General features: G+C 47.4%; 1 protein-coding gene across 1 annotated transcript in view; it reads right to left on the bottom strand.

Annotated features, from left to right (window-relative positions):
• CTNNBL1 (catenin beta like 1) overlaps positions 1–25,747 on the bottom strand; it is a 108,747-nt gene that overhangs the window by 28,677 nt on the left and 54,323 nt on the right. The window lies entirely within an intron of this gene.

Raw genomic sequence — 25,747 nt, 5'->3', positions numbered from 1 at the left:
TAGGGATCTGGGACAAAAATCTGTCGGGGGTTTGCTCCTGCTTTGAGCAGAGGCTGGACTAGATACCTCCTGAGGTCCCTTCCAACCCTAACATTCTATGATACACAGCCCCAACCTCGCTCGAGGCAGAATCTGGTCTTCAGCCTGACCTTAACTGGGCTTCCCTCTTTGTGCCCACAGTTCACTTCATGTGAGTGTCTAACTACTCGGTATGTACCTGCCTGAAAGATAGGCTGCACTTGCACATGTTCTGGGGGCCAGACTAGATGACCTCTAGAGGTCCCTTCCAGTCCTACAATTCTGTGATAGAATCTAGGTTTTTCAATGTATTCCAAATAAAATGTGAATTAAACATCCCCATTCCTTTCTCGCCAAGTTCTCCAATTGTAACGCTTTCCTTGGCTCCTCTATCTTGCCCATTAAGACACTGACAGTGGCAGACTGCTGTGCTGACAGAGTCTGGATTCACATATATTTTGAGGTACAAAGGTGGGTGGATGAGGAGAGACAGATTCATGGGAGGCTGTGGAAACAATAGCAGTGAGGTACATGCCCTGCATCACCCCACTACAGGCCTGGTCACTGCAGGGGGTGCAAATCATTTGCAGAGTTTGTGCCAATGTCAGATATGGGGCAGTGCACCAAAGGGCAACATTTAAATAAGGGCAGATAGAAGCAAGCACAAAGCCACAGAGAAAAAAAGACAGCCTTCACCTTCTCTCCCTCACCAAATCATTTGTTATCGCTTCCTGCCTTCCTGTATGCATTAAGCACAGACCTCAGGTTTCATACGTTTCAATGTGTTCTGAACTAGAACTTCTCAACGACGTCTTTGCTTTAGTCCTGCTGATTAAGATTGATGAGAAATAGTGGCCGTAAAAATCTCCTCCACTGCCTCAGTGACAGGAGGGGAGAAAGGGGTGTCAAGGTTTGTTATTTTCCACAGACAAAAATGCAATATACAGAGAAGAGGGATCATCTTCTCATTGCCATCAAACCAGATTAACATGCATTTCCACAATTCTGCCTAGCCTGCAGCCAAGAGAAGCCTCACTCAACCGCGCTGGTGTACAAAGAACAAACCACATTTATCTGTTTGCATGGCACTTTCAAATAAACTGACAGCTCACCTTTTTCATTAAAAGGCTGCAGTCACCTAAACTGTGCCATGCCCCAATTTGGAGTCTGCCCCTTTGCACCACAGGTTATCTGCGTGCCACATAAGGGCAGCAAAACAACCACAAAAAAATAGATACACAGTTTCATTTGCTACTAATAAATGTAGCTTTCTCAGGAACAGATTTCTGCTGGAGGTGGTGTCAGTTTTTCAACACCAAGGAGATGGGGAGAGCTGCTGGCAGGAAGAGCAGAGGAGATAACAGGTTTATCTGGTGGCCGGCACCGTTCAGCTGCTCTGTCATTTCGACAGTATAAAAATGGAGGTGAAGGATGGCCATGGATACATCAGTGCAGCCTGTGTGAATGCAGGCTCACTGCAGAGGGGCCTTCAGGATAGCAAGAGGCAACTACACCACACACACTATATCAAATGAGTTGTCCATGTAAAAAAAGGATGACAAAACACCCCAAATGCTATTGAGCCCATTTGTCCTTAAAATGAGGAGGATGACATTCAAAAAGTTGTAAATATCCTAGCAGCTTGTTCTGCTGGCTTGGAAGAAAGCCGGTGTTTCCAATGTGACAGAGTTCACCTGCTCTGTGTCAGACAGGAGGCTATGAGGAGGCTGGCAGTGGAGTAAGAAGTTGCTTCACTCCCTGTTGTACCCGTGTGGCCTGATCTTCTCTAATATGAGGACCCCTTGTTCCCCAATCCTGCTCCCATGTACCTGTCTCACTCTCTCCTGTGCATCACCTCCCTCTTCAGGATTTGTAGTCAGTAACTGAACACCGAGCCAATTCCTTCAGGAATACAGACATAGCAGATTTGTCACGGATATGCCCTAGGGTCTGTCTACCTAGCTGCACTGCCGTATAGGCCAGAAGGGACTAGTATGATTTTGTCCAACCTGCTCCACCGCACAGGCCATAGGACTTCACCCAGTGATTTCTGCATCAGGCTCATTATTTCAGGATGAGCTAGAGCATGTTCTTTAGAGACACATCCAGTCTGGATTTAAAGACTGTAAATGACAGACTCTACCACATCCCTTCATAGCTGGTCAATGGTTAGTTCCCTTCACCATTAAAAATGTGATTTCCAGTTTGAATTTTTCTACTTTCAATTTCCAGTCGCCGGATCTTGTTGCTTTTGTCTGCTAGATGTAAGAGCCCTCTTATCAGCCCTCTCTTGTGTAGGGTACTTACACACAAGGACCAGGTCACCTGTTACCCTTCTCACTGATAACCTAAACAAGCTGATCTCTTCAAGTCATAAGACAGGTTTTCCAGACTTCCTGTCAATTCTTGCAGCTCTTCTCTGGGCTTTCCTTTTTTTAACGTACGGACACCAGATTCCAGTAGTAGAGTAACCATCAGATGCAACTGAATGTCACTCCATTTCTCCTGAAAATTCCTCCACTACATATTAGCCACAGCACCTCCTCGCAAGCTCACAATCAGGTGGTTATGTATGAGGACCCCTCAGACCTTTTCAGTCACTGAATTTATGGAGAACCACAAGGACACTGAGTCAGAAGAATGTTTCAGTGTTTATTCTTTGGGTACAGCATCTATCCTGTCCACTTCCTATAGCTTCCTCCACAGACACATGGATGTGAAGTCCTATTTAATGATACAATGCATGAACAAAAAATAAAACTATGAGCCCAATCATACAAACACTAACTAGTGGGTGTAGTGCTTACTACTGGAAGGTGTCTCATTGACATTAATGGGCCCATTTTTAATAGTGAGCACTATGTCGGGTAGCACTAGCAGGATCTGGCCTTCCCTATTTAATCTCTCTTCCCAAATGATGGTATAATTATTCTCCAAGTCTAAAATATTTCTGAGCCAAAAGGAGGAGTCTCCACTTGCTTGGCCTATTTCCAATGAACATGCTCTAATGCGCCCTACTGCCCAATTAATACCAGTACCTATGGGCAGCACAGGAACACAGCTAATTGACCTGCCATGGACAATTTTTGGCTTATTTAAACCAAAAGCTGACATGAAGCTTGGCTGATTCCACTACTTAATTAAATCAAGATGCCTGCAGGAACAATGAGAAATACTAACCCAAACAGACCTGCACTTCTAGGCACCACAGGGCACATTCACAGCTTTCCAGGAACCTGCAGCACTATACATCACACACACAGACATGTAAGTGGGTGCACTTTCTCACACTTGACTGGAAACTGCTGCTGCTTTGAGTCCATCAATAGAGGAACCTGCAGCTGATCAGCTTTGTCCTCATCCTACATCTACAGGCCATATTTCATCATTCCCTTGGTCACATATGGCCCTCATACTACACCTAACGCAGCTCAATCGACTCCATAAATACTGGCCCTGTTACGTGGAAGCTTTGTAAAATCTGAATGGAAAATGTTGGTCTGGGGGAGGGAAACAAGGTCAGAGGCCAAAGGCGTTACCTACCCTGATGCCCCACCCAGAACAAAGATAGGTATATCTCCATATATTAAAACAATCACCTTGCAAGACAGGCCTAGATGCTTCTCTTTTGAAAAAGTGTCAAACCCAAACCCACAAAAGCCTGGTCTGCACCAGGGAAAAAAGGTGTGTTCTTACCATTACTAGCCAACCCACGATAAACAACAGGAGGTAAAATCGGAATGAAGACAAGGCCTGTTAGTAGGCTGAGATAAATAGCAGGCTCACTTCTACTGTTTCCTTTGACCTGCTAACACACCAAAACTAGCCACCTTTTTTCCTAGTGTGGATGCAATCGATTCCCAAGAGTCTGCAAAGACATGCATGAGTGCAAAGCAGAGCTGGTCACCAAAAGCTTCTGCTTTGGACTCTTAGCCATACTCTATCCTAGGAGATAACGTTGTCTTCTCCAGTGTAATGGGCCAGATGTGATTAAACCGTTAAACTCCTAACCAATGCTATGACTCGCCTTTGTTTCTGAGCAACGCACAAGGCCCTTAGGTCTTCCTTTGTTCTAGGTAGGTCACATACAGAACATGCTGCCCTACTGCATCAGAGATTCTTCTCAGTCCAATATCACTTTAGAACCTCACAGACCTCCCTACTCCTCCCTAGAGAAGATGGCCATGGAAGATTTAGGATTGAAGCAGTTCTTAAAATACCTAATTAGATCGATCTTGACTTCAGCAGTGGTGTGTTGGAAAACAGATGAACCTAGTCCATGGCTAGCACTGGCAGCTACAGCAGCAGGAGGTCCTGTCAAACCAAGCCATAACATTACACTCTCTGCCTTTATTATTCTTTTCCCCTCTTTTTAAATTTCATTATAACGGACATCTGGCTGGCAGGGCAGGGCGCTCGCAGACACAGCCATGCACAGTGGAATACTGATGCAGATTAAACCAGCCTCATAGCAAAAAGACAGAGAGCTGTACATTTTGGGGATATCAAAGCAGTGACAGCACCCACTTGGTGGAAAGGGGAGAAGGAAGGAAGGGGCAAGAGCCCACCTAGCACAAATTCTGATGAACCAGTGGAATAAGTTTAAGAGTTTTAAATCATTTAAAATCAAAATTAGAAAGATTTACAGGATACGCCCTAGTTCAGCCACCAGTTATTGGACTCAGCGCAAGAATTACTGTGTGGAATTCTAGGGCATATATTATACAGTCACAAGGAGTAAGACTACATGACAATAATGGTCCCTTCTAGTCTTAACATTTATTCATTTATGTTAATACTTTGCACTTGTACAGAACCCTCCAGCCATGATTCTGAAAATGGTACAAAGATGAATTACCCTTCGGAACCCTAGGATGGAGGAGGGCATCACTCTGATTTTACTGATGGGTAAAGTGAGGCCAGAGTCACCTGTCCAGGGCACATGAAAGCCTCTGGCAAGACAGGATTAGAGCACCACACTAGGCAAAGTTCCCTTCAGACCCTTAGCAATGTTATTTTCCAGAACAATCTCTTTATTACGAGAACATTAAACAAAGTTTAAAACTAATTAAACCCTATTTTAAAACACTAATTTAAAACATTAAAACTAAGACTCATTCACATAAGAGGATCCTGCTGTATTCTGAAAAGTTGGTGGCAAAATAATAAATTGGTGCAATTAAATTTGTTTAAACAGATTGATTTCTTTAGTAGGCATTCGTCTTGGCAAACCACTGTGTGAAAAATATTTTCTGCTGGCTCACAGATGATGTTCAGTTAGAAGAACTAATCTCTATCATGTCAGTTTTCTATTATTTTTACCCTTTTCATGCCCTGGGAATTTAGTCACATAGCAGATACTCATTTTAAAGGGTGTTGCTACATTTCAGTGCATGTTACCATGGATCAAGAAAGCATTTTTAGTAACAGAGCTATTCCTCTAAAGGAAAACTAAAAAGCTGTGTCACTCTAATTCACTTTTTTTTATTACGGGGCAGACTGGCAAAATACACAAACTGCAGATACTTGGTAAATAGGAAAGCGCGTGAACTTCTTCCAAGGTTAGAAAATAAATTATTCTTAAATAAAACTGACATTTGGGGAAAGCAAAGGCAGTTAAATTTGGATGACTTGGTATGAACATCCTCCCAGTTCATTACAATCTCTTGGCGTGCAAGGGAAAGATTGTCTTCTCTCAGGCTAGGCACACTAGCCAACGTGTGGGTCTAAAGATTTGCTTCCCTACAGGCTACCTGATGATCCACAGAGAGGAGGCCCTTGCCTCATACCTGAATTTGTGTTTCCTCCATTTTAACCCACTGAGTGTGTTCAGGAATTTTAAACCAGTAGATTGCTCCTGGAGCAACAGCCTAATAGTATAGTTTGAAGATCAGCAGACAGGCCTCTCACTTCTATGGGATGCTAAGGTGCCCCATCAGACTCTTGGCTTTTTTTGCCAGATGAATATGCTAACTATTTTATTCAGCTTTCTGAAATTTAGGAGTGCTGCTTTTTTAAAATGTTAATGTTCTGCGTTCACGTATCCAGGAAAAGAACATTTTATCCCATCTACCTCGCATTTAAAAATCCAGATGGTTGTCAACCTTCTTCATAGAATTACCGAACACTGCCACATTCCATTTTATTCCTCAGCTCTCTTATACTCTTCAGGTACCAGACATCACTGCATCTTCCTCCCGGTCTGTCCACAGTGGTGGGACAGTCAGTACTCCTGCGATGACCCACTATCTGGAACAGAATTCCTGACCCTTCTTCACAATTTAAGACTCACTTTAGCATCTTCCTCTCCTTGGTTTATGATTCATAACCATCTTTATAACAAAACAATCAAACCCAAATCTCAAATTCAGTTTGCTTCTGATCTATCAGTTCCTCACAACCCTGTCTACAGATGCTAGCTGTAGGGAATGCCATACTTACACATATTACTTGCATTTAGCTGTATAGATTAACAGTCTGTGAAAGGCCATTACCAACCCACGTTGTATTGTAAATCATGCATGGTATTCATTCATCTACTGGGAGGCTCGTCTGGATTACACCTCTACAGGAATTGTAATCCTTAATCAAGGATTAAGGTAAACTCAGAGAGCTGATAGGCAAGGTCCCATGGGAATTAAGACTGAGGGGAAAAACAACTGAGGAAAGTTGGCAGTTTTTCAAAGGGACGCTATTAAGGGCCCAAAAGCAAGTTATTCCGATGGTTAGGAAAGATAGAAAATGTGGCAAAAGACCACCCTGGCTTACCCTTGAGATCTTGCATGACCTACAAAATAAAAAGGCGTCATATAAAAAATGGAAACTAGGTCAGATCACGAAGGATGAATATAGGCAAACAACACAGGAATGCAGAGGCAAGATTAGAAAAGCAAAGGCACAAAATGAACTCAAACTAGCGATGGGAATAAAGGGAAACAAGAAGACTTTTTATCAATACATTAGAAGCAAGAGGAAGACTAAGGACAGGGTAGGCCCACTGCTCAATGAGGAGGGGGTAACAGTAACGGGAGACTTGGAAATGGCAGAGATGCTTAATGACTTCTGTGTTTCGGTCTTCACTGAGAAGTCTGAAGGAATGTCTAGTATAGTGAATGCTTACGGGAAGAGGGTAGGTTTAGAAGAGAAAATAAGGAAAGAGCAAGTAAAAAATCACTTAGAAAAGTTAGATGCCTGCAAGTCACCAGGGCCTGATGAAATGCATCCTAGAATACTCAAGGAGTTAATAGAGGAGGTATCTGAGCCTCTAGCTATTATCTTTGGGAAATCATGGGAGACGGGGGAGATTCCAGAAGACTGGAAGGGGGCAAATATAGTGCCCATCTATAAAAAGGGAAATAAAAACAACCCAGGAAACTACAGACCAGTTAGTTTAACTTCTGTGCCAGGGAAGATAATGGAGCAGGTAATCAAAGAAATCATCTGCAAACACTTGGAAGGTGGTAAGGTGATAGGGAATAGCCAGCATGGATTTGTAAAGAACAAATCATGTCAAACTAATCTGATAACGTTCTTTGATAGGATAACGAGCCTTGTGGATAAGGGAGAAGCGGTGGATGTGATATACCTAGACTTTAGTAAGGCATTTGATACAGTTTCGCATGATATTCTTATAGATAAGCTAGGAAAGTACAATTTAGATGGGGCTACTATAAGGTGGGTGCATAACTGGCTGGATAACCGTACTCAGAGAGTAGTTGTTAATGGCTCCCAATCCTGCTGGAAAGGTATAACAAGTGGGGTTCCGCAGGGGTCTGTTTTGGGACCGGTTCTGTTCAATATCTTCATCAACGATTTAGATGTTGGCATAGAAAGTACGCTTATTAAGTTTGCGGACGATACCAAACTGGGAGGGATTGCAACTGCTCTGGAGGACAGGGTCAAAATTCAAAACGATCTGGACAAATTGGAGAAATGGTCTGAGGTAAACAGGATAAAGTTCAATAAAGATAAATGCAAAGTGCTCCACTTAGGAAGGAACAATCAGTTTCACACATACAGAATGGGAAGAGACTGTCTAGGAAGGAGTATGGCAGAAAGAGATCTAGGGGTCATAGTGGACCACAAGCTTAATATGAGTGAACAGTGTGATACTGTTGCAAAAAAAGCAAACATGATTCTGGGATGCATTAACAGGTGTGTTGTAAACAAGACACGAGAAGTCATTCTTCCGCTTTACTCTGCGCTGGTTAGGCCTCAACTGGAGTATTGTGTCCAGTTCTGGGCACCGCATTTCAGGAAAGATGTGGAGAAATTGGAGCGGGTCCAGAGAAGAGCAACAAGAATGATTAAAGGTCTTGAGAACATGACCTATGAAGGAAGGCTGAAGGAATTGGGTTTGTTTAGTTTGGAAAAGAGAAGACTGAGAGGGGACATGATAGCAGTTTTCAGGTATCTAAAAGGGTGTCATCAGGAGGAGGGAGGAAACTTGTTCACCTTAGCCTCCAATGATAGAACAAGAAGCAATGGGCTTAAACTGCAGCAAGGGAGATTTAGGTTGGACATTAGGAAAAAGTTATTAACTGTCAGGGTAGTTAAACACTGGAATAGATTGCCTAGGGAAGTTGTGGAATCTCCATCGCTGGAGATATTTAAGAGTAGGTTAGATAAATGTCTATCAGGGATGGTCTAGACAGTATTTGGTCCTGCCATGAGGGCAGGGGACTGGACTCGAGGACCTCTCGAGGTCCCTTCCAGTCCTAGAGTCTATGAGTCTATAAGATGATTATGGCAAGTAACTAATCCTAAAAAACAAACACAAAGTGTCTAGTGGAATTAAACTTCTTTTTCTGTACAGCCCATTTCTCCTCCCTTTCCCTTCCTTGTGTCCTCAGTAATCTCATCTAGAAGGGCTTGGTTAACTAGGTCCAAGAATATCAAGACTTTATCTGCTACAGGGCGAAAACTCTCAAAAACATTCCGTTGATAACAAGTAGTGTGTTAAAGAAGCAGACAAGCATCCAACTAATATATTTTTATATATAGCGAGTAGAGAGGGCATCTCAAATAAAAAATTCTCCACTTCTTTGGGAGTAGGCAGATGCATTCCATCTCCCGTCATACCTCAAATACTCATCTGGATACAAAAATCAGAGCACGAGTACAGAAGTAGACAGGAGTGCACTGGCTTTCTTGCAATAAAAAAATTCGAAGTGTTCACTATGATTAAATATATTCAGCGTCTCTCCTTCACAGCCTGAAGATGACTACGTATACTACTGTCTCCAGTTTCAGCAAGACAGAAGAAATTTGTTTTCATCAAAGGCAGTTTTGTTTGTATGCAAAAGTATCAAAGATACTGCAAACAGCAAGACTCTTGATAATGTAACATCACCAGACTTAAAGTACTAACAAAATATCAAAATAATAAAAAATGAAACAAAATAATCAAAAAGATAACAAAATACTTAAAAACTCATTGCATGAAGACTAACAGTTTTGCCTCAGAAAAGTCTAAACTCAACACTATTCTCGTACCAAGACACGCACATGTAACAGAGTTCATAGGACTAAGTTTTAAAGCAATCACAGGCCTTCGCCAAACCACAACATTAATGGCAAGACCGTTGGATGAGGCAATAGTTCCCAGAGATCAGTTGGATTACATTGTTGGTGTGTTACAGTCGAAGTTACACATGATTATGTCCCAGAAACCCAAGTTTTAAGATCCAGCATATAACTCAGGAAAGCATATCCCATAACAGACTTCACTCTGGCCGAAAACTGGAGATTAGAACAGGATTAAGTCCACTATGGTCAATTACACAATGTGGGTCAATCTTCTAAGTTTAAGTGATCCAACAGGACTGAAGTACAAGGGGTTTCTCATCGGTAGGACTTATTTTTTACTTTTATCCCTTGCTACATAATGTATAAAAACCACACTTAATCCAAACTATGAACCAGACACCTTACAATACAAATCGCCCACTAGGGACTGTGTAATTTTTATTGGTATCAATACTATAGAAAATTAGAGATAAAAATGTAGGTATCCCAGTCACCAGAGTTGGCACCTTCATGCTAGTTTTTAAAGCGATAAATACTTTATAAGAAATTGTTCCAATAAAATTTAATTTGGAGTATAAAATTTTCTGTAATTAATGAAAATTGGCCAAGTTACATTGACAAAATAATAAATACTCTAGTGAAAATTCCATAGCCAAAAAAAGATTTTTTTAGCTATGAGGATCAACACTATTTCACACATGAACTCCTACGTGAAAAGCACATTCCTAGTGTACCCATCAAAGTCAAGAAAGTAGAGAAGCAGGATCCTCTCGCTGTCAAAGGTGCATTTGCAATGGCAGCACCTATCTACAGACAAATGGAACATAATGCCAGGTAGGCATGAGCTCACTGGACAAGTGCTACTGATGAATGTGTTTTGTACATTGCCCAGCGGTAAACCATTTTAACAGAGTCATTATTTAAATGGTAATTAGGTTTAACATTCAGATGTTTGAAGAAAGATGTGAACAACTGCACTGCAAGGTGTGAACTGTCTAGCTGCAGTCTCAATTGCTCTCTAGTGGGTTTCTTTATAGCATGAAGGCCATCAAACTTCATTTTTAATGAAAATACAGATTTTGATTATGAAACTACAGTAGTTAACACTAAGGAATTATTATGATGTTTGATTCTGACCTCTTTTCTAGTTTCCAGACAAAGTCAAAAGGTCCTTTCCACCTGAAAGTTTGCATGTGCAATCGCCTGCTGGAAAAGAATCTCTCTTTTTTTGCGGCAAAGTGTCAGGCAGGTGGGATGAACTGTTTATGAACAACATCATGAAAAGTGACTACTAGTACCTGTCTGTTGGAATCACTTTTTAATGCTTTTTTGAAGAATCAGGGCTTGGAACAACTCCATGCGTAGACAATTAATTGTTGCTGATTAAGTCCAGGTGTGGACACTCTTCCAGAGTGCTTTGTTCCTGTTTGTCTTAACCCACTTTCAAATGCTGCTAAGCTAAACAGGAACAAGGCACTCTTATTCTGGAACAAGAGAGTCCACACATGGAGTTAATATCAGGAACAACTTCATGTGTAGACAAGCCCTCATCTCTCAGGAACTGAAGAACTCCAGTTGTGTTGCATTCACCAGTCCACCCAAGAACTAGCACATGAGATTGTTTTCTTTGAGCTGTTTAGTTTTGTGTTATTTTAACAGATCCCCTCCTCCTTATGTGCACCACTGTAACAGAAAACGACAATACATAGGCATGCTGATACAGACATGAATGTGACTGGGTAGGACCAAAGCACATTTCACAGTCTTTAATGGGGCTATATCCTGAACCCCTCCTGGAATAATAGGGTTTCTAATGGAAATGCTGATAATTCTGTAGCTACATACAGCTACTGGACACTCCTATTAAAAAACAAACATTCTTGGAGGCTACAGAGGAGGTATCTCTAATATCTACGTATTTAAAAAATGAGAGCTTAGTCAGGTTTTTGGACACATCTTTCTCTCTCTCTCTCTCTTTTTTTTTTTTAAATTAAAAAGCTGTTTCCATACATCCTCTAGTTTACCCTTTACGACCTCAGAGCTTGCCCTCAGTATTCAAAAGGAACACTGCAAAGCTTTATATTTTGCTACTGCTGAATTTTCCTTTTTTGGATATACAAAAGGCATCCACATGTAAAACAAACATGATACAATGCACTTTTAGACACTAATCTGATGTGTGAGCTTTCTCCATGGCAAGGATATCCCAGACTCTAGCATACCATGCTGAAACAGTAGTGGGATTCTTTTTTTCCCCTCATTGAGCCAAGACAATCTTGCTTCTACTGTGTTTACTATTGAAAGAAACTGGGTAATTTTAATGGAACATTTAATGATTAGTCTATTTGTTCTCAAATTTTGGAACAGTAATTACTGAAAAAAGGAAAAATGTGATTGGGAGATAATCTTAGAACTATTTACTACATAATGTGACCCTTCAATGAACATTGCAAAATATCCATAGACACAATTCATGAGGAGCCCATAGACTGTCTCTCTCAGACATCATAGGCAAAGCTTGTCATGTTCATTAACTCTGTGCTCCAAAGCCTACAACAGAGAACTCTGAAGCACCATGAGGCCAAGACTTGAGGCAACGTGCCAGGGTGTCAAAGCATCAGGAAAAGAAATTGAGATGCCAGTACCATAATTATTATGTGTGTTACCATAGCACCGAGGAGCTAGTCATGGACCAGGACCCCTTTGGCTAGGCGCTGTACAAGCACAAAACCAAGACAGTCCCTGCCCCAGAGAGCCGACAATCTTAGCACGAGACAAGAGATGACAGGTTGATACAGTCAGATGGGGAGCACAAGGGAACAATGAGATGATACTGATCAGTATGATGGGCCGTGGTCTCAGCAAACTAGAGGCCTAGCCACGGTAGGCACCACAGAAAAGGAGAGTTTTAAGGAACCACAGAACTAAAGTTCCCCCAGAGTCCCTGGGAGGCGGGAGCCTGGGGCATTGGTGGCGCTGCCAGAGCAAGTGGTCACCAAAATAAAAACAAAGCAAAAGAAAACCCAGGTCTAACTGGAAGGGAGGGAGCAGAAGAGACCCCAGGAAGATGTGCTGAGAGAGAAGGTGATAAACACCTACACAGGTGCTGATAACATCAAGGACTGAAAGGGTCCAGTGGTGAGAAAGTTCAGCTCCATGGTGGCATGTGGCAATGGGAGGGGAGATGGCTTGGGCTCTTACTCACTACCACTGTCTTTTCAGACCTTCAGCACTTGGGGAGTCCCACTCGTCTCAAGTCGCAGAGCAGAGAATCATCAAGGAGAACCCTGCACCTGGGGTGTCTACTGTTCCAGGCAGAGAGAGAGACAGGCAGAGACAGAGAGCGGGCGCGAGCGCTGAGGGGACAGAGAAGGACAGTTGATAGATGGGTCTGAGAAAAGAAGTGGATTCAGAAACCCCTCAGTAACATGGTTTCCAAACAGCAAGAAAAGCATCAAACACACATTTTAATCTCGTTTAACAAAGTGCCTGTTAACAAACGGTTTAATGCCATTCTTTAAATTAAATACCATTTACTCCTCCCACTGCTCATTGGCTAAGCTTCCACAGCAAGACAGAAAAAAGACGGTTACTCACCTTTGTAACTGTTGTTCTTCGAGATGTGTTGCTCACATCCATTCCAGTTAGGTGTGCGCGCCGCGCGTGCACGTTCGTCGGAAACTTTTTTACCCTAGCAACTCCAGTGGGCCGGCAGGTCGCCCCCTAGAGTGGCGCCGCCATGGCGCTCTATATATACCCCTGCCGGCCCGCCCGCTCCTCAGTTCCTTCTTGCCGGCTACTCTGACAGTGGGGAAGGAGGGCGGGTGTGGAATGGATGTGAGCAACACATCTCGAAGAACAACAGTTACAAAGGTGAGTAACCGTCTTTTCTTCTTCGAGTGATTGCTCACATCCATTCCAGTTAGGTGACTCCCAAGCCATACCTAGGCGGTGGGGTCGGAGTGAGAAGTCGCGGCCCGGAGCACCGCAGTTCCGAAGGCCGCATCCTCCCTCGACTGCTGGACCAGGGCGTAGTGGGAAGCAAAAGTGTGGACCGATGACCAGGTCGCTGCCCGACAGATTTCCTGGATGGGCACACGGGCTAGGAAAGCCAGCGATGACGCCTGCGCCCTGGTAGAATGCGCAGTCACACGGCCCGCAGGGACATGGGCCAAGTCATAACAAGTCCTGATACAGGACGTAACCCAAGAGGATATCCTCTGGGAGGAGATAGGAAGACCTTTCATACGATCTGCTACCGCCACGAAAAGCTGGGGGGATTTTCGGAAGGGCTTAGTCCTGTCTATGTAGAACGCGAGAGCCCTACGGACATCCAGCGAGTGGAGCTGCTGCTCCCTGCCTGAGGAGTGAGGTTTTGGGAAAAAAACCGGAAGGAAAATCTCTTGGTTGACATGGAAGGCTGAGACCACCTTGGGCAGAAAAGCAGGGTGTGGTCTCAGCTGCACCTTGTCCTTGTGGAAGACCGTATATGGGGGGTCTACCACAAGAGCTCGGAGCTCCGACACCCGTCTAGCTGAGGTGACAGCCACTAGAAAGGCAGTTTTCCAAGAGAGGTAGAGCAGGGAGCAAGTAGCTAACGGCTCAAAGGGGGGCCCCATGAGTCGGGACAACACCAGGTTAAGATCCCAGGTGGGAGCAGGGGGACGGACGTTAGGGAATAAACGTTCCAGCCCTTTAAGGAATCTCGACACCGTCGGGTGGGAAAAAACGGAGCGACCGTCCGCACCCGGGTGAAAGGTGGAGATAGCAGCTAGGTGGACTCGCAACGACGATAAGGCCAGACCTTGCCCCTTGAGGGACAAAACGTAGTCTAATATTTCGGAAACCGAAACTTCCATAGGGCGGAGATTTCTCTCTACGCACCAACAGGAGAAGCGCTTCCATTTCGCTGAATACGTGGCTCTTGTGGACGGTTTCCTGCTGCTCAAGAGCACCTCTCTCACAGGCGTGGAGCATCGCAGCTCTGGGCCAGTCAGCCACGCAGGAGCCACGCCGCTAGGTGCAGCGACTGCAGGTCTGGGTGACAAAGGGTCCCGTGGTCCTGGGTAATCAGGTCCGGATGAAGGGGCAGGGGAACTGGGTCGGCTATGGCCAAGTCCAGCAGCATGGTGTACCAGTGCTGCCTGGGCCACGCCGGGGCTACCATGATCACGAGCGCCTTGTCCCTGCGCACCTTCAGGAGGACCTTGTGGACTAGAGGGAACGGGGGAAATGCATAGTACAGGTGGGTCGACCACCGGATGAGGAAGGCGTCCCCTATCGACCCCGGTTCCCTGCCCTGAAAGGAGCAGAATGCTGGGCATTTCCTGTTCCCCCTGGACGCAAAGAGGTCCACCCGGGGATAACCCCACCTCCGGAAAATGGAGAGAGCGACATCCGGGCGAAGGGACCACTCGTGCGACAGGAAGGATCTGCTCAGTCGATCTGCCAGAGTGTTCCGTACTCCAGGGAGGAAGGAAGCCCTGAGGTGAACGGAGCGGGCTACGCAAAAGTCCCAGAGACGTATCGCCTCGTGGCACAGGGAGGAGGACCTGGTGCCGCCCTGCTTGTTGATATAGTACATCGTCGTCGTGTTGTCCGTAAACACGGCGACACAACGACCCTGAAGCTGATGACAAAACGCTTGACAAGCAAGGCGGACCGCTCTCAACTCCCGTATGTTGATGTGGAGCCCCACCTCCTCCTGGGACCACAGGCCCTGTGTCCGCAGGGTCCCCAGGTGGGCCCCCCAGCCCAGATCTGAGGCATCCGTTGTCAGGGATACCGATGGCTGAGAGGGGTGAAAGGGAAGACCCGCACATAACACGGACTGGTCCAACCACCAGCCGAGAGAGTCCAAGACCTTCTGGGGGATTGTGACTAACATGTCTAAAGGTTGTCTTTGCGGCCTGTAACGGCTGATAAGCCACAGCTGGAGAGGCCTCATGTGGAGCCGAGCGTAGCCGGTCACAAAAGTGCACGCTGCCATGTGGCCTAACAGGGTTAGACATGTCCTTACTGACGTCAACGGGGCTGACCGCAAACGCTGAACGATCGCCGCCATGGTCTGGAACCGTTGCAGAGGCAGCGAGGCCCTGCCCATCGTGGCGTCCAAGACCGCCCCGATAAATTCCACCTTTTGCGTGGGCCTCAGAGTGGATTTGTCTGTGTTTATCAAGAGGCCCAGACTTGCAAATACGGCGGTGATCAGGCGGACATGGCTGCTGACCTGCTGCTCCGACGTGCCCCGAATCAACCAGTCGTCCAGATAAGGGAACACGTGGACACGGTTGCGTCGAAGATGCGCCACGACAACTGCCATGCATTTTGTAAACACCCTTGGGGCCGTGGACAGGCCGAAAGGGAGGACTGCAAACTGATAATGAAGAGCCCCCACAACGAAGCGGAGAAAGCGTCTGTGGCGCGGCCAAATGGCAATATGAAAATACGCGTCCTGCATGTCGAGGGCGGCGTACCAGTCTCCCGGATCCAGGGATGGAATAATGGTCCCCAGGGATACCATGCGGAACTTCAACTTCACGAGGTATTTGTTGAGTTCTCGCAGGTCGAGGATAGGCCTGAGGCCCCCCTTGGCCTTGGGGATCAGAAAGTAGCGGGAATAAAACCCCTTGCCTTTCTCGTTTTCCGGAACCGCCTCTATGGCTCCTTTGCTGAGGAGCGTCTGCACCTCCTGTCGAAGGAATTGCTCGTGAGAGGGGTCCCTGAAGAGGGACGAGGAAGGAGGGCGGGAAGGAGGAAACGAAACAAACTGCAGGCGGTATCCCGTCTGCACCAGGTTTAAGACCCAGCGGTCCGATGTTATTTGGGACCACGCCGGGAGGAAAAACGAAAGGCGGTTTGAAAACGGGGGGAAAGGATCCATAGGGGAAACTGCTATAGCGCCCTCGGGCGCACCTTCAAAATGAAGGCTTAGGACCAGGCGGGGGTTTCGAGGAGCCTTGGTTCTGCCCCCCTTGGTTCCCAGACTGCCTGCGCCTGCCGTTCCTGCCGCGGCGCCTGTAAGGGTCCTGCCGCTGGCGGAACTGGGAAAACGGCCTACGGTACGGCTGCTGCTGTGGCCTAAAGGGTCTACGCTGCGTCACGGGGGTGTGCATCCCGAGGGACCGCGCAATGACCCGGTTGTCCTTCAGACTCTTGAGTCTGGGGTCTGTCTTTTCCGAAACAGGCCCTGGCCTTCGAAAGGAAGGTCCTGTATCGTGTGCTGGAGCTCTGGCGGAAGGCCGGAAACCTGCAGCCAGGAGATGCGACGCATCGTAACTCCCGACGCGAGGGTACGGGCAGCCGAGTCCGCAGCGTCCAAGGATGCTTGTAAGGCCGTGCGCGCGACCTTTTTGCCCTCGTCCAGGATGGCCGTAAACTCCTGGCGAGCATCCTGTGGCAGCAGCTCTTTAAATTTGTCCACTGCCACCCAGGAGTTAAAAGCGTACCTGCTCAGCAGGGCCTGCTGATTAGAGACCCTGAGCTGCAGGGCCCCAGCCGAATATACCTTACGGCCAAGGAGGTCCATCCGCCTGGCCTCTCTGGATTTGGGGGCCGGAGCCTCCTGGCCGTGACGCTCCCTATCGTTCACCGACTGCACCACCAGTGAACCGGGAGTCGGGTGAACGTGCAAGTATTCATACCCCTTGGAAGGGGCCATGTACTTTCTCTCGACTCCTTTCGCTGTTGGAGGGATGGAGGCCGGGGACTGCCAGATAGTATTGGCATTGGCCTGAATGGTCCGTACAAAGGGCAGGGCGACCCTGGTGGGAGCATCCGAAGAGAGGATGGTAACAATCGGGTCCTCTATCTCCGAGACCTCCTCTGCCTGCAGACTCAGGTTTTGGGCCAACCGCCTGAGGAGGTCCTGGTGCGCCCTGAGATCCAGCGGGGGGGGACTGTTGGAGGAGGTACCCGCCACCGCCTCATCCGGGGAGGAGGATGATGAGACCCCAGGCACGATAGTGTCCAACTGAGGGTCTTCCTCAGCCCTCGCCTCTACCTCCGGAGCCACAGCGGAGTCCTGCTGTTTGGACCCTTCCTCCGCCTCCGGGGAGGGAGGGGGGCGAGACAAGGAGGCTTCAGGGGCCCTACGCTCCGCATTCGCCGGTGTGGGAGGGAGCTGCTGGGGGCCCTGGGCCTGATGGTATGCCCAGGGTGTCCAGAATCCCCACTGTGGTGGGCCTTGGTCTTCCAGCGGCGGATCCCCGAAGAGCGCCGCCTGGCGGTCGGTGCCGAGCGCATACGCACTGTCCGCTTGCGAAGATACGGACGGCTGTCTCGAGGGCCACGGCGGGGCCGACCCCGGATGGTACGGGCCGGCGCGGGTCGGCACGGAGGATCGTCTCGGTGCCGGGGACCGGTGCCGGGAGTCGTATCGGTGCCGGGATCGGGACCGGGACCTGGATCTGTCACGGTGCCGGGATCCTGATCGGTACCGGGTGTCGCTTCGGTAGCGGGACCTGCCACCGGCTCGGTGCCGGGAGGTCGACCGGGACCTACCACCGGCTCGGCGCCGGGAGGTCGACCGAGACCGGGACCTGCCACCATCTCGGTGCCGGGAGGTCGACCAGGACCTACCACCGGCTCGGCGCCGGGAGGTCGACCGAGACCGGGACCTGCCACCAGCTCGGTGCCGGGAGGTCGACCGGTGCGGCGAGTAGCGATGGGACCTGCTCCTGGAGTCGCGGTGCCGGTGACGCCGACTGGAGCTTGACCGCGACCGTCTGGAGGTCGACCGTTGCCGCGAGTGCGACCGGTGCCGCTGAGGGGAGCGGTGCCGGGACTGCGAGCGGCGTCGGGATCTGGAGCGCCCAAGACGTCGGGACCTAGATGGCGAAGGACTGTCTCTGGGCGGCGCCGACATCATGGGCTTGCCCCTGGACACGACCCGCACCGGAGGTACCGGGGGTGGCAGCCGAGTGGGCTCCGTCAGGGCAATAAGGTCCTGAGCCGAGGCGAAGGTCTCCGGTGTTGATGGGACCACTATCTCAACCCCAGATCTCATGGGGGAGCTCGGCGGCACCGGACTCAACGGACCCGCCGGGCCCGGAGTCAACGGTGCTGACGGTGCCGGCGGTGCCGCGGCCGATGTCGAGGCCGGGCGCTCAAGCCGGGTCTGCCTGGCCGGAGTAGCAGACTTCGACGGCCTAGGCTGTGATTCCGGTGCCGGAGAAGGTCGGTGCCGAGGAGTCTTCTCGGTGCCGGAGCGATCCGGTGCCGGTGCCGAGACCACGGTCCGCGAAGTCGACGGGTCAAGTGCCGCCTCCATTAGGAGAGTTCGGAGCCTCTGATCTCTCTCCTTTTTTGTCCTCGGCTTGAAAGCCTTACAGATGCGGCACTTGTCAGACCTGTGCGATTCCCCGAGGCACTTCAGGCACGCTTCGTGGGGATCGCTGGTGGGCATGGGCCTCTTGCAGGCCGCACACTGCTTGAAGCCCGGCGAGACAGGCATGAGCCTGGCGCCGGGTGCCGGGAAGGGCTAAGCCCCCGGCCAAGAACTATTTAACAACTATTGACTAAACTACTTACTTAACAACACTAATTAACAACTATATAGAACTAGAGATAAGCGATTGAAAACTAGGAGAGCTAGGGACGTGGAGGACAGCTATGCCGCGCTCCACAGTTCCAACGACCGACACGGCGGTAAGAAGGAACTGAGGAGCGGGCGGGCCGGCAGGAGTATATATGGAGCGCCATGGCGGCGCCACTCTAGGGGGCGACCTGCCGGCCCACTGGAGTTGCTAGGGTAAAAAAGTTTCCGACGAACGTGCACGCGCGGCGCGCACACCTAACTGGAATGGATGTGAGCAATCACTCGAAGAAGAACTCCCCTTTACTATTTCCAAGCTCAGGAAAAACAAAATGGAGAGCAAACACATTCTCTGTGTAATATGTTTCACCAGGTGGTTTATTTTAGACCCTCAGATCCCTTGCAATACAGATACAACGGAATCTTGGCTCCAGGAAGTTTCCAAACCGGCTTGAGACAAGCTGCAGTGGGGATGAAGGGTTAGAAATGTAGGAAGGCTGGGCTGGAGGGTAAAGGACTCAGCAAAAGCCAGTGCACAGAGCAAGGAATTTCTCTCTTAAATAAATGTTTTAATTGGCTAATTTCTTGAGGACATCACAGAGGAAGTGGGTTTTAGGGAAGAGAGGACAGTGGCCTTTGGATCAGCTCATAGAGAGCTTGAAATAAAGCCCAGAGACATTGCGGGAGAGGTAGACAAATGAAGTACCTAGGCTGTCACTGCTTGCAGAGGGGTGTGATAAGTGACCAAGATGGTTAAGTAGGGAAGGACAAAGTACCACAGGGCCTTGAAAGGGAGGAAAGGAAGCTTGGACTGGAGGTTGTAGGGAAAGAGGGACCGGAGTGATATGGCACCATGGTAGGCTATGAAGCAGCTCTTTGTATAAAAAGCAGTTCTGTCTGGGATGGGGGACCAGGGCATGCAGAAGAGGTGAGGTTATATGACAATCAGGATGGGAAGAGAGGAATGCTTTAACTACTTGGGCCGAAGGGAAAAAGGTCAGAGCTTAGAAATGTCGTGGAGAAACATGCACTGTGACTCGTAAGTGTTGAAGCAGATCCTGAGTCTGCCCCAAGGACCCTTCTCCAAAATCCAGGAACTCCGTGCACAGGAGGGCTTCTAAAACACACCTACATCCAGGGGAAAAGTCAATTAGGAGCTGGAGTTTACTCCACTTTTCCCCCCACTTGAAAGCACAGCAGAGCTTGAGCCAAACCCCAATTGTAACGCTTCCCTTCCCAAACCGAACCTGGTGACTGCAACATTCCTGACAATGTGCATCTTCAACCCCACATCGCCAGGGCCTTACAAACCCACCTTTCCATTCCAGTCTATTCTAGTCAACTACACTGCCAGGGCTCTGCCATACGCTCCTCTAATGGAAGAGCAGCTCCTATTCCTACTCTCCTGTTTGATCAGCTCCCACAGCAGAAACTTTCACCTCTGACAAAAACTCCAGGATTGGCACGTGCCAGCAGGCAGAAAGCCCTCAGAAACCAATACTGCTGAAATGCTGCCACTCCACTCCCAAGTGGGCACAGAGATTATGAGACCACCACTAACAAAACCATGTACTGCAGTGCCCTGGGCATGCCCCAGAACTGTCAACTCAACCCTGGACAAGCAGGGGAAACACAATGGGGTGGCATGGCTCTGAGATAACAGAGCACAGTGAGGCACTGAGAATCAATCATGACACTAGGATCCCCTAAGACTAGCGTGTGACGTTCTATACCTTGGGGGAGCGTACTGTAACCCCCATAGTTCTTATTTTCATATAATCATAGAATATCAGTGTTGGAAGGGACCTCAGGAGATCATCTAGTCCACCCCCTGCTCAAACCAGGACCAATCCCCAGACAGATTTTTGCCCTCGATCCCTAAATGGTCCCCTCAAGGATTGAACTCACAAACCTAGGTTTAGCAGGCCAATGCTCAAACCACTGAGCCATCCCCAAGCATGCCTTGTAAGATATCAGGGGAAAGGTTAGGATCTGCTGAAAGTCATTTCTATCTCCATAGATGTGTATCATTAATGCATATGACGTTATGAGAATTGTGTTGTATGGTGGTCACTAAAACATGCTGTAAGCTGGGGAATCAGCCAGATATTCGCTCCCCAGAGGCAACAGCAAGAAAAGTAACGGACACCCAGGTTAAAACAATGTGGCACCTTGAAGACTAACAGATTTATCTGGGCATAAGCTTTCAGGGGTAAGAAGCCCACTTCTTCAGCGGCAAGGAGCGAAAGTTACAGATATAGGCTTAAATATACTGACACATGAAGAGAAGGGAGTTACAAGTGGAGAACCAGTGTTGACAGGGCGAATTCAGTCAGGCTGGATGTGGTGCACTCCCAATAACTGATGAGGAGGTGTCAATACCATAAGAGGGAAAATTGCTTTTGTAGTGAGCCAGCCACCCCCAAGTCCCTATTCAAGCCCAAATTAATGGTGTTAAGTTTGCAAACGCCCAGGCAGGGTGTCAAATAACCCATCAACAGCCACTGTCCAGCAAGGGAGCTGCAATGCAATAACTCACTTGAATGAGGCCACACCAGGGGAACTGCTCAACCTGGCTTGGAGAGACTCAGCAATGCCCCCCAGACATGCCTGGACTTGTGCTCCCCAAGCACATGGGCTGAGGGTATAAAACAGACAGCGTGGACACATACTGGGCCCATCTCCTGCCCCCACCTGTGCTGCAAGCAATCAAGACACTAACACAGGAGATTACAGGTTTATTCTTTAAACCTGGGCCAAATTAAGGACTGCAATATCCAGTGGGGTGAGAAAAACTGCTTCATCTAGTTGCTGCCCAATCTAGTAATGTTGAGAGTTCAGACTGTGTGCTTATATTTTATTTTATTGTAGTAACCACTCTGACTTTCTGCCTATCACTTAAAATCTATCTTTTATAGTCAATAAATTCGTTTAATTGTTTATATTTACCAGTGAATTTGTATGAAGTGTGGGGCAAATCTGCTCAGGTTTGCAAAGGCTGGTGTATGTCCACTCTCCAGTTAATGCAGTGCAAGATAGTCTATTCCTGAGGTACAGTGCTGGGGGGATTTGGCTCTGGTACCTTTCTCTGGTGATCCATGAGCGGCTCTGGGAGCATTCATGCCATAGAGCTTTGTGTGGGGCTTCACATGCTGCTGTGCTGAGTGATCACAGCGCCTGGATGGGGCTGCTGCTGCTGGTCACTAGCAAGGCATTGTGAGGGACAGCCCAGGCTGGAGAGAGTTCAGGGGGCACAGTGGTCCCACAGTCCCAGGCTGCACCCTGGGGATGCCATCACAGCATGGATACCAAGAAGATATTTCAGTATTCCCGTTCTACCAGTGGCTCGCAGTGGTTATCCTCAAGCTGTATTTCCCCAAAGCATAGAACTGCTACTGGGTTTATCACTGCCGGCGAAACATTTGGCAAGGCACAGGCACATGTACACATCAGGACAATGGCCCTGACAGACTCCAGGGGAACCCCGTTAAACATCCCAATTAACTTAAATGGCTATAAGCCCAATAACTCACCTGCCCAATGATGCAAAACATAGAAAATTGGACTTATGGAAATGGGATTTAAAAAAAAAATCTCTATAAAAATCATCTCTGGACCCTCATCTCTCTCCGTCCCTCATTTCACTGACCAATAATGATCTAGAATTATGTGAACAAGGAGCCCTGTAACTGCCACTCCCCTTCCTCCAGAAGACAGAACCCTGCTTCACTTTACAATATAAAAAAATAATTAATACCTAACCCTTTTGTAGGCTTTGCAATACACTGGCTAATCCTCACAATACACCTATGGGTTAGGTAGCCAGGCATTGTTCACAGACTGAAGAGGAAGACACTGAGACAAAGGTTAAGTGACTTTCCCAAACGCACAAATCAAATCAGTGGCACAGCCAGCAGAGCCAGGTCTCCCTACTCCAAATCGCACAGCTTGGCATAGTGATTAAGGTTCCTCCATAACGGGAATGAGGCAATCGTTATTTCCTCCTGGGAATAAGATTCCCAAACAGCCTCAAATCTATCTGAGTGTCTCACCAGATCCCTCTCTCCAGTTTTATTATGCAAATCCAAGTAACAATGTAAAAGAGCATCTCTTCCTCACCCCCATCTATGAAAACAAGGAACACGTATATAAATAGCTAACGGAACCTGAATTCGCCAACCTTCGTATAAATCATAACTAGCCCCGGCACTGATGCGTTGGCGGACAAGTAAGCATCCTCCTCACTTCAGAGACAAGCAGCTAGGAAAGCAGCAGCCACACCAGGCCTGCATTTGTTGTTTTGTTTTAGCATCTCCCTCTCCCAGTCCTGTTGTATTCAAGATGCAGAGCTCATCTCAACAGCTATTACAGCCCAAACATGCCTTCCAGGAGCTGTCTTGCCAAGCCATTGCCTTCCTTAATACAATGTTATCAAATTTCTAATGCTGGTGCTCTAAAGCAAATGTACTGTTACCAGCTCACTACTGGCACATTTTTCAGGAGGAAAACAGCTGCTCGTTGAATCTGTCGCTTTTCTTCCCTACCATCCAGACTCTCTCTCAAACACAAACAAGTGCTGACTCCCCCCTACCCGGCTGCTTTTCAGCACTGCTATTCTGACCATGGTAAATACTCTACCCTGACTACAGATGGCTGATGTTAGTTCAGCATGGGGTCTGAGCCAGTAGGAGGTAATGTAACAGTCTTGGAGGGGTCATGGTATTCTCCAAATCAAACTGAAAGAATGTCAAGCGCAATTAAATAAAGACACAAAAACCAACAGCAAAAAATGTGTAAATACATCAGAACTAGGAAACCTGCCAAGCAACCAGTGGGGCCACTGGCTAATCGAAGGGCTGAAGGAGCACTCAAGGAAGACAAGCCCATTGTAGAGATGCTAAATGAATTCTTTGCATTGGTCTTCACTGCAGAGCTTCTGGGGGAGACCCCCCCCCACCAACCTGAGTGATTCTTTTTAGGTGACAAATCTGAGGAACTGTCCAAAACTGAAGTGTCAGAGGTGGTTTTGGAACAAATTGACACATTAAACAGTAATAAAGCACAGGACCAGAGGGTATTCACTGGAGTTCTGAAGGAAATCAAATATGAAATTGCAAAACTATTAACTATGGTATGTAACCTATCACTTTAGCAAGCCTCTGTACCAGATGATTGGAGGGTAGTTAATGTAACACCGATTTTTAAAAAAGGCTCCAGATGCAATTACAGGTCAGTAAGCCTAACTTCAGTACCAGGCAAATTGATTGAAACTACAGTAAAGGACACATCATTAAACACGATCTGTTAGGGAAGAGTCAACATGGCTTCCGTAGAGGGAAATCATGTCTCATCAATCTATTAAAATTATTTGAGAGTATCAACAAACACATGGACAAGGGTGACCAAGTGGATGTAGTGCACTTGGACAGTCAGAAAGCCTTTGACAAGGTCCTTCACCAAAGGCTCTTAAGCAAAGTAAGCTGTCATGGGATAAGAGCGAAGGTCCTGGTTAAAAACAGGAACAAATGGTAGGAATAAATGGTAAGTGTTCATGTGGAGAGAGGAAAAAAGCAGGGTCTTCAAAAGATCTGTACTGGGATCAGTACTGTTCAACATATTCATAAGAGATCTGGAAAAGGGGTGAACAGTGAGGTAACAAAATTTGCAGATGACACAAAATGATTCAAAATAGTTAAGCCCACAGCAGATTGCAAAGAGCTACAGAGGGATCTCACTAAACTGAGTGACTGAGCAACGAAATGGCAGATGAAATTCAATATTGATAAATGCAAAGTAATGCACATTGGAAAACATAATCCCAACTACACATACAAAATAATGGGGTCTAAATTAACTGTTACTACTCAAGGAAGAGTTCTTGGGAGTCAGCACAGATAGCTCTCTGAAAACATCTGCTCAATTTGCACCAGCAGACAAAAAAGCCAACGATGTTAGGAAGCATTAGGAAAAGGATAGATAATACAGAAAATATCATAACGCCCCTAGAGAAATCCATGGCACGCCACATCTTGAACACGGCATGCAGTTTTAGTTGCTCCATCTCAAAAAAGATGTATTAGAAATGGAACAAGTACAGAGAAGGGCAACCAAAATGATTAGGGGTATGGAACAGCTTGTGTATGAGGAGAGATTAAAAGGAGACTAACGGGAGATATGCTAGAGGCCTATAAAATCATAAATGATATGGAGAAAGAAATAGAGAAGGCTTATTTACCCCTTTGTGTAGCACAAGAACTAGGGGTCACTCAACTAAATTAATCAGGAGCAGGTTTAAAACAAGTAAAAGCAACTACTACTTCATATAATGCACAGTCAACCTGTGGAACTCATTGGCATAAGATGTTGTGAAGGCCAAAATTATAACCAGGTTCAAAAAAGAATTAGATAAGTTCATGGAGGACAGGTCTCCAACTGCCAGAAGCTGGGACTGGACAATGGGATGGATCACTCGAAATAAGAGTTACCTATTTAAGATCCACTCATACTCCTCACTGGTTTTGCCAACCATTTGAATTGCCCCCCCCGGAAAGTTCAGCTAGGAAATCTCTGGTACAAAGCCCAAGTATCATTGTCAGTATTTACAGTTCTCCCCCAGCAGCAGGGGGAGACTGAGCCAGACCCAGCTCAGGTTGCAGGGTCCCGGCG

This window comes from Gopherus evgoodei, chromosome 14 (assembly GCF_007399415.2).
Source record: "Gopherus evgoodei ecotype Sinaloan lineage chromosome 14, rGopEvg1_v1.p, whole genome shotgun sequence".
NCBI lineage: Eukaryota > Metazoa > Chordata > Testudines > Testudinidae > Gopherus > Gopherus evgoodei.
The sequence above is the reverse complement of the archived record's forward strand: the minus strand, read 5'-3'. Positions and strand labels throughout refer to the sequence as shown.